This window comes from Heliangelus exortis, chromosome 17 (genome assembly GCF_036169615.1).
Source record: "Heliangelus exortis chromosome 17, bHelExo1.hap1, whole genome shotgun sequence".
Lineage (NCBI taxonomy): Eukaryota > Metazoa > Chordata > Aves > Apodiformes > Trochilidae > Heliangelus > Heliangelus exortis.
In genome coordinates, this window is record NC_092438.1 from 7,135,350 (window position 1) to 7,143,340 (window position 7,991).

General features: G+C 41.4%; 1 long non-coding RNA gene across 1 annotated transcript; it reads left to right on the top strand.

The window, feature by feature from the left end:
- The first annotated feature begins 1,187 nt into the window (after nt 1-1,187).
- Nucleotides 1,188-5,253, top strand: LOC139804027 (uncharacterized). Its single transcript, XR_011729254.1, has 2 exons — nt 1,188-1,485; nt 4,979-5,253. It is a non-coding gene; the product is annotated as an uncharacterized lncRNA (long non-coding RNA).
- Nucleotides 5,254-7,991: the final 2,738 nt, after the last annotated feature.

A 7,991-nucleotide genomic window follows, 5' to 3' on the forward strand; every position in this document is an offset into this window, starting at 1 on the left:
CGTTAGTTGTGTTCTATCCAGCCAAAGCTGTTCAGTTCATAATGTCCAAATGACCATACCCTCCTTCTCTGTCTAGTAAAGTCTGCCTTCATCTGACCTAAATGCTACCCAAGTCTTTGTGATGAGCATTGCATTTGGGCTTAGCACTTGAAGGTCTGCAGCCAGCCTTGTAAACTTGAAGGCATCCAGCTAAGAGGAGATGGGAGACCCAAGACCCCAGGTTGGTGAGATTGATGAGCTTGGCTGTGAGACTTGACACTGTGCCAATGGAAAGGTGTCTGCTAAAGCAAGGGATGTAATTTGACCTTTGTCAATTCAGTAACATGGGAACCAAGTACACAGAAATCCAAGCTTTGGCAGGCAAGACTGCGTCTGGTTTGAGCTGCTCATTGGCTGCTCCATGTGCAGGAAAGGTTAGGATTGAGCTGATGCTGAGTTGGCAGCAGCTCTGAATCCTCTGGAATTCATGTTCTGTCTTGAGTAAGGAAAATCTCTATATATAAATGTCTTCTGGCAACCCACTCCCATACTCCCATTCAGCCCCTGGCCCATTATTTAGGAAACTGCTACTCGAGAGAGCAAAAGATAAATCGGCATAGAGTAGAAAAATAACTCAAAGCTCTGGCTCAAAGCAGGGAATCACTGGACAACTGAGTCCAAGCTTATCTGCTAGTTCAGTAAAATGGTTTGAAATTGTTTGTTAAGCAGGGGAAGGGAGACAAGGCCTCCTGCACGATTGCTGGGCACAGTGAAGAGACAGGCTGAGGGGAAGGACTGGGGTTAAGGAGTTCTGTGTGGTTCTTTCCTGGGTGTGCTTTCCTTGGCTCCACACAACGTGGTCTGATGGAGCCCACTGATGACACCATTCAGATCGTGTTCCGCAGCAGGGAGGTTGCGTGTTATGGGACGTGTTTGTGGCCAAAATCAGTCACTCCATTCTCATCCTGGGAGAGGGAAGAATTGGCAGCGAACAGGTAACATTCTGTGTCTGAGGGAACGTTCCACCTGCCCTGGTTTGAAAGGAGCAGAATCAAACCCACCCATGGTTACAGTGACCTGAGAGCCCCTGGGACTCCGCAGGCGCTGGGGCAGCTGAGGCTGTGGGGCGTAGGGGCTGGGTCAGGTGACCCGAATGGACCAATCACAACGCTCCTGCCGGCAGCACCTCAGAGATTGTGAAATGGCGCCTCAGAGCGCCCGCCCCCTGTGGACCTCTGCGCTGGGTGGGTTGGGTTGGTTAGTTAGTTAGTTAGTTAATTGGTTAGTTGGCTAGTTAGTTAGTGCTCCTTCTGCTGATCCTGCATCCTGTTTCCTCACTGGAGAACATGGTTAAACAAGACAAGGCTGCTCTGGCCTTCCCAAGTAGGACTGGCTTGGCGGCTCCTGGGCTGTGGTGAGCTGTCACCCCTGGACTCAGGCACCTCCTGCCAAGTCCAGTGTGGGACCTCTGTGGTCAGGAAGCAACTACCAACTGAGGAGTGTGAGGTGCATGTTTACATATTTATATATATTTGTAATTCACCATCATTATTACTACTTCATTAAGCCTAGGCTATGTTGAGCTTTTTTCCAACCTTAAAGTCCCTCTTGCTTATCCCTCTTCTTATCTTCCCCTGGATGATAGTGAGGGGATAAGAGAGCAGCTGTCACCCAGATACTGGTTAAAACTGTGACACCACCGGAGACCTGTGTTTCTCTCTCCAGTGGAGTAAATTGGGAATGGTTGCCAATAAGCAGCAAATGCTTCAGATCTGGAAAAAAAATTCAACTGTATTCCATTTTAATCAGAAATTTCAGAAACTAAGGGTTAGAAAGCAAGTTTTAAATATGGAGCACTCTAAGATTTTAAAACATTAAAAGTGTCTTTAAAGATGGAAAAAAGGACATTGTGAGCCTTGAAGGGGCATAGAGGAGTCTAAGATCCAGGGAGATTTCTGGCAGTTTGAAAGTCTTAAGTGGCCACCTAAATATCTTCTAAATTCTGGTCTTTCTGCATTTTGCAGGTGGTAGAGATGCTCCATTTGCTTTTTGAAGCCAGGATTCACCCCTCAGTCCCCCACTTGTTCCCTGCACACCCTGAGTCCTGGCATATACTCTTTGCCTCCACATCCTGAGCTCCTTTCAGCAGTTTTCCTGCGTCTCTCAGCTACACTCTCTCTCTATTTCAAATATGAACGTATCCTTTCCTTTCCATATCTACACTTCTAGAGTATCTCTTCTTCTCTGGTATTGCTTACCCCTAATAATGCTATAATTATGTTATGGAGCCCTGTTGAGCTCTTAGGAACAAAGTTCCTAATAAGGTTGCTATACAAAATAGACCTCTGTCACAGGGGAATTTGCACTATGGCAAAGAGATGAGGAAGTTGTTTGATCATTACTCTTATCTAGAACAAATTGTACATAATAACCTTTAATATTTTCTATCAGATTTTGTTCCTCAGACAGACACTATTTTTTGGAAAACTAATCTGCATTTAACTGAATCATCCAAGTATATCTGAGTCCTCAAAATGGGGTACTTGAAAGCGCATTAAAAAATAAACAAATTACTATTTCACTGAATGCAGCCCTTGTTTCTCTGCCCTTGACATAGGCTTAGGAACTCCAAACTTTTGTATTGACTTAAGATAAATGCCTCAAGACCATTAAGCAATCCATTGTTCTTATGGTACCCAATAATCTAGTCTTTTTATTTAAATATGATAGGAAATAATCCCAGAGCCAATGAAAGCATGGAACTAACTAGGTGCTACGTTCCACAAATACTATATTGCATAGAAGAGTTCAACTCCTTATCTGAAAAACAGTTGGCTGTGACCATATTAACAATTATATATTATCAGTTTTACTTGGCAACATTTATGTGACAAAATGTATCATGGGTTTCACAGCTTAGTTCCAGAAATAGGCTTTGATTTAGGTGACATCATACCTCTCAGTAAAAACCTTTTTTTTTTTTTTTTTTTTATTTTTTCATCCTTCCATAAACACTCCCAGCCCTGCACTGAGTGTCCACTCAAGCCATTATACCCTAACGAGCCCATTCCCACCATTCAGCTCCACATCATGCTAGGAGGGTTGAAAAGTTTTCCCAAACAGCACGTTCTGCTGCTGGAGGACAAGAGGCTGTGTGGCTCTGCTATGGCAGAGCAGGAAATCCATGGAGGCCATGCTAAAACCACAACCCTTGTGCAATGGAGACACCAAAGGCTGTCAGTGACTGAGTAGGGCTGTTGGTTCTCTGCATGATGTAAAAGGAGAAGAATGTGTTATGACTGGGAGGTGTAACTCCCTTCCTCAAACAACATCCCTGGATGAGCTGTGCAGATAGCTTAGCCTGGGGCAGGGAGGAGATGCAGTACAGTGAAAGATTATGAAAAGCCAGGAATGGGCAGAACTGAAAGTCTCCTCTCAGAAACCTGACTGGGATTTTTTTAAACAGTAAGCAAGCAGATTCTTAAAAACGAAGGGGTAGAAAGTGGCATTGTGAAACTGCATTGCAAAATTCAATTAAGTGAAGTTGCAGATAGCCACACACAACTGTCTGCTGTGTTGGAGCAGGGTGGGTGCCATTTTGGTGATTCATGATCATATTTTACAGTGTCTTTTCCAATTTTTTTACAAGTGCATGTAGGGAAAAAAAATGTTGAAATCTTTTTGCAGCATGCAAAGGAGAAAGCATGTAAGGTATTCTGCTTTCTGAATGTTAATCCTTTCCTTCAAAATAATAATAAAAGATGGAGTATAATTAAAAATACATAAGTTGCCAAGGTCAGCTCAGTATCTTCATGAACTAAGCTACAGGTCATTATATTTTTCATTTTGAAGGACAGATTTCCCAGATCTCAATGTAAAGTGGATTTTACCTTCAAAAATCTAGAAAAGCATCCTTGAAACCATAAGCTGAGACAAACATTTAAAAAAAAAAAAAAAAGAAAACAAAAGAAAAACACAAGCAAAAAAGACAAAAAACCAAAGCTACTGAATTGAAAAGTTGTCTCAGGAATCACTCAGGAGAACTAATCTAAAACAACTAACCCAGATTTTGAAAATGAGTCCTTGGACCACATTAAACTCTGGGGCAGTGTTACTCAAGTTTTAGCCATTCCAGTTTTGATTTCATTTACTTTGGAAAAGAGTTAAACAACAGTGAAGTTAAGGCACTTCTGTCAGAAGCTGAAGAGAAGCTTTATAACGTACTTCAAGGTTTTTAGGTTTTTTTTGGAAGCTCCTATGAGCTTCTTCACACAAACAACTCTTCACAGGACAAATAGCATCCAAATACTGGGATGTTCCTATCAATTCCTGCAGAAGTTTGGAAGTGACACTGGCTTTTTCTGTGACACTGAGAAGCCCAAAATAAAGAAACATTTAAGACTTTCTTGGGGTTTGTTTTTTTTTCTTTTCCATTTCCTTCTTTTTCTTTTTTCCCCAAAAGCCAGAGGCAAAATAAAATAGAAAAGGGAAAATACAGTGTAACTGTAGAACAAACAAGATGGCAAAATAACAGAACTATTTTTTAATAAGCTGGGAATTTGCCTCAATATGCAGTTCTTGGAGGAGAGACAGTTTCTGTGAGCTGGCCAGATTCCCCACTGCAGACATACGGACACCTGGAAGAAAAGACAAAAGTTTTATTCTTGTATAATCCTAAAGTTACATTTCTGTGACAAGCATAAATACTTGTTATTAAGGAATGCTTTAAGGACCACAGAACCTGTAAACTGCAGCTTTTACTGATTAAATGATAAAGAGGTACAAAACTGGGATCTTAAGTCTCCCTGAAAATGTAGAATAACTTGGATAGAGTTGCAGAGTTGAAAAGTTTTTGTTGAGAGGATAGTCCAGCTGGTGAAAATAAAATATACTGAGAAAAAGGAAGTGGAGATGGGGAGAGAATTCTGGGGGAAACGCTGTATAGGAGCTATATTTGAATTAAACTCTTCTTAATCTTTAATGATTTTTGTTTCCTAAGGGAAGAGAGAAATAAAAACTGTGATGAGAGAAACAAATAGTTCTTGAAGATTCAGAAGATATTTTCCAGGATCCCAGCCCTGAGGCTGAATGGGAACAGAGCTGGACTTGCTCGAGGAAAAATACAAGACTGATGAGAAAAACTACAAAATCTGAAAGGAGACAGAACGGTATGTTTCTTTCACTGAGACTGAGCAAGGGATAGGGGAGGATTAGAAGCTAAATATTATTCATGTGTCAATTTTTTTTCAAACCTAAGTTATGGAAAGCTCCTTAGCTCTGTGATGATTTTTATGGTCTTCCTAAACCTCAATTAGTTAGTTATTAATTCTTGATCGTGATTATTTATTTTACTCTATTAAATGGAGTCCAGAAGTAGCTGTGAAGCTGATGGGAGGGAGCTTTGGTGCACCACAGCATTTCCTGGAGAGGTTATCCAGGAGCACGTTCCACTGGCATGTTGTTGTGGGGGTCCAGGACAGGCTGGGCAAGGGGAAGAGGAAACACTTGATATAGTTTGTCTTGGACTCTTTTTTAGTATGGGATGACCTGAATTATGCTTAAATGCTGGCAACTGACCTCAGCTGCTTTACAATGTTCCCTGGTAGCTCTGGGCACTCTTGCTGAGGACATACGTGATGAATAAGCAAAAGCAAAAGAGGCAGTCTGCTTCCTCACATGTCCTCTGAGCTTTGTGTGCATTTATTTTGTAAATCATCTTTTGTTGCTGGGATTCAGCACTGCACAGAAATCTCCCCTTATCCAGGAGGTCTGGAAGTAGATGTTCAGTGCTACCTCTTCATAGGAACTGAATTTCTAAAAAGTGAGAGACTGGGAAAATTCCAAGCTTTCTTAATCCACCAAAAAGGAAGGAGGGAGTTTTCCTTCACTTGCAGAGACTGTCTGTAAAATGACGTAGTTCTATTTTGGGCAAAGTGTGTGCTAATGTGTCTGGGAGTGCATCACTCAACTAAGATTTCATCCACCACTTGTGACATTCTTAAGGGAAATGTGTTTTGCCATCCAGACTTACAGCAACCATGTTACCAGTATTAATTTCCATGGTCCATGAGCTGCAGCTACATCAACTTGACCAGCAAGGTAGTTATTACAAGGCAGTGATTATCTGAAGGCAATATAAAAATCATACAGGTTGCTGGTGTTTTATTGGAGTAGTTCAGAGGCACTGTCTCACTTGGGGTTGACATAGATGTGTTTGCACATTTTAGAATTCATATTGGGTTACCAAATCTCTTAAAAGGTGCTTGCTAGAAGGCATTAAAAATGCTGCCATCCCACTAGTGAAGCAGTTAGGTAAGTTGGGTGTATGTGTCAGTGTAAGTAGTTTCTGAGATGCTGTTCTTGGGCTCCTGTGTCAAGACTTACACCCTCCTATGAAGACCCATGGGACATGTTTCTGAGACTCCAGCCCATATCACAAACTTGTCAGAGCACAGCTTACCCCCTGGGATGGCCCAGTCTGCTACTGGTAAGTGTGAGGAATGCACAAAATTATATTTCTCTCTCCTATTAGAAACAAATATTTTTATGGTATCTCCCAAGTATTTGGTGAAGGCAAAAGTAATGAATCATCTACAAGACTGAATAATGGGATCTTTTAAGGCATCTGCTTTCCACTGGCACACTGGAAACAAACATGGTAGGAACTGGTAGGACTTTAGATTCACAGATCTACTATCTGCTGGGATGCAAAATAAAAGTAGAGCTGAAACTCTTCATACCCTGAGTGTAGCGAAAACAAAGGAGGTAAAGTCAGATATGTCCCCTGTCAGCAACACCTGCCACACTCAGCTAAAGCTGATGATAGAAGCAGTCTTACTAAATCACTAACTTAAATAGAAACATAGTTGTGGGCATTGATGCAGAAGAGCAGAAAGGATGTTTCTGCCCACCTAATCCCTAAGGTTTGCTTCACTCTGTATCAGTAGTGCAGTAGGGCATCTCTGGCCCTTGCATCACTCCCACACTTGATGGCTTCTTCATAGCAGAAGTGGAGCTGGAGGGGACAGGTAGCAGTGCTCATGATCTGTCATGAACATCAGATTTACACGGTCACATACATCCTGTCCTTGGATGTTGCAAGTCAACTTGTGTCAAGAATATGCATTTGTCAAACATATCTGTTGACTTTTCTGAACGAGTCGCACAGATGCTCACCTCTCCTTTCTAAAAAAAGGATTGTGTTGCAGCCAACATTGCTATCAGAGCTCAGGAACAAATAAAAGTGTGGCTCACCTCCAAGGGGCTTTCCCCCTGTTTCTTCACAATTGACAAAGAAGCCAATGTTGTTTAAGAGTAAAGTAGAATGACAAATCCATGCATGTGCTCTACTTTGTAGCTGTCTGAGCCTGCTGCTGCAGAGTTTTCTTAAGAATGATACCATTATTATATATTTCCTGGCACAGACAATCTAAACTGATGCCCATTTTCTTTCTTCTGCACTGGGAACTGTGAGGAAAAAAACACCAATTGTACCCCAGATGGATAAAAACAGGAAATATAATCTAAAATGCTGGAAAAGCTGGTTGACAAGCAGGAAAAAAAAATTAAAATAATATTTCAAATCTTGCCAGTGGTCAGATTTCTGTTGTAGTTTCATAAGTGAATATAAAGCTGGAATAATCTCAGCAGACCAATTGTGTTCTGTTATGTCAAGCAGTATCCCAAATTACTTCAGTTCCTTCAGTGACATTCTTTGGGATGTCTACCAGTATGAAATAGTTGAGTGGGGATTGATTTTATAGAAATTTGAAGTACACACCCAACTCAAAAATAGACAGGTGCCCAAATCTGATCAAATTCACAGCATGGTCTTGATCCTTGCCAGGATTTTCCTAATAACAAATTAACATACTCCATCTAATCTGTGAATGTGAGGAGCTTATACAAAAATGAAACCAAGCTATGGGATGGAGGGATCCCACACCATTCACTGCAGTCAGAAAAGAACTGCTCCTCTGCCTTGCTTGCTGCTCTCTCTGTATCTATAATTT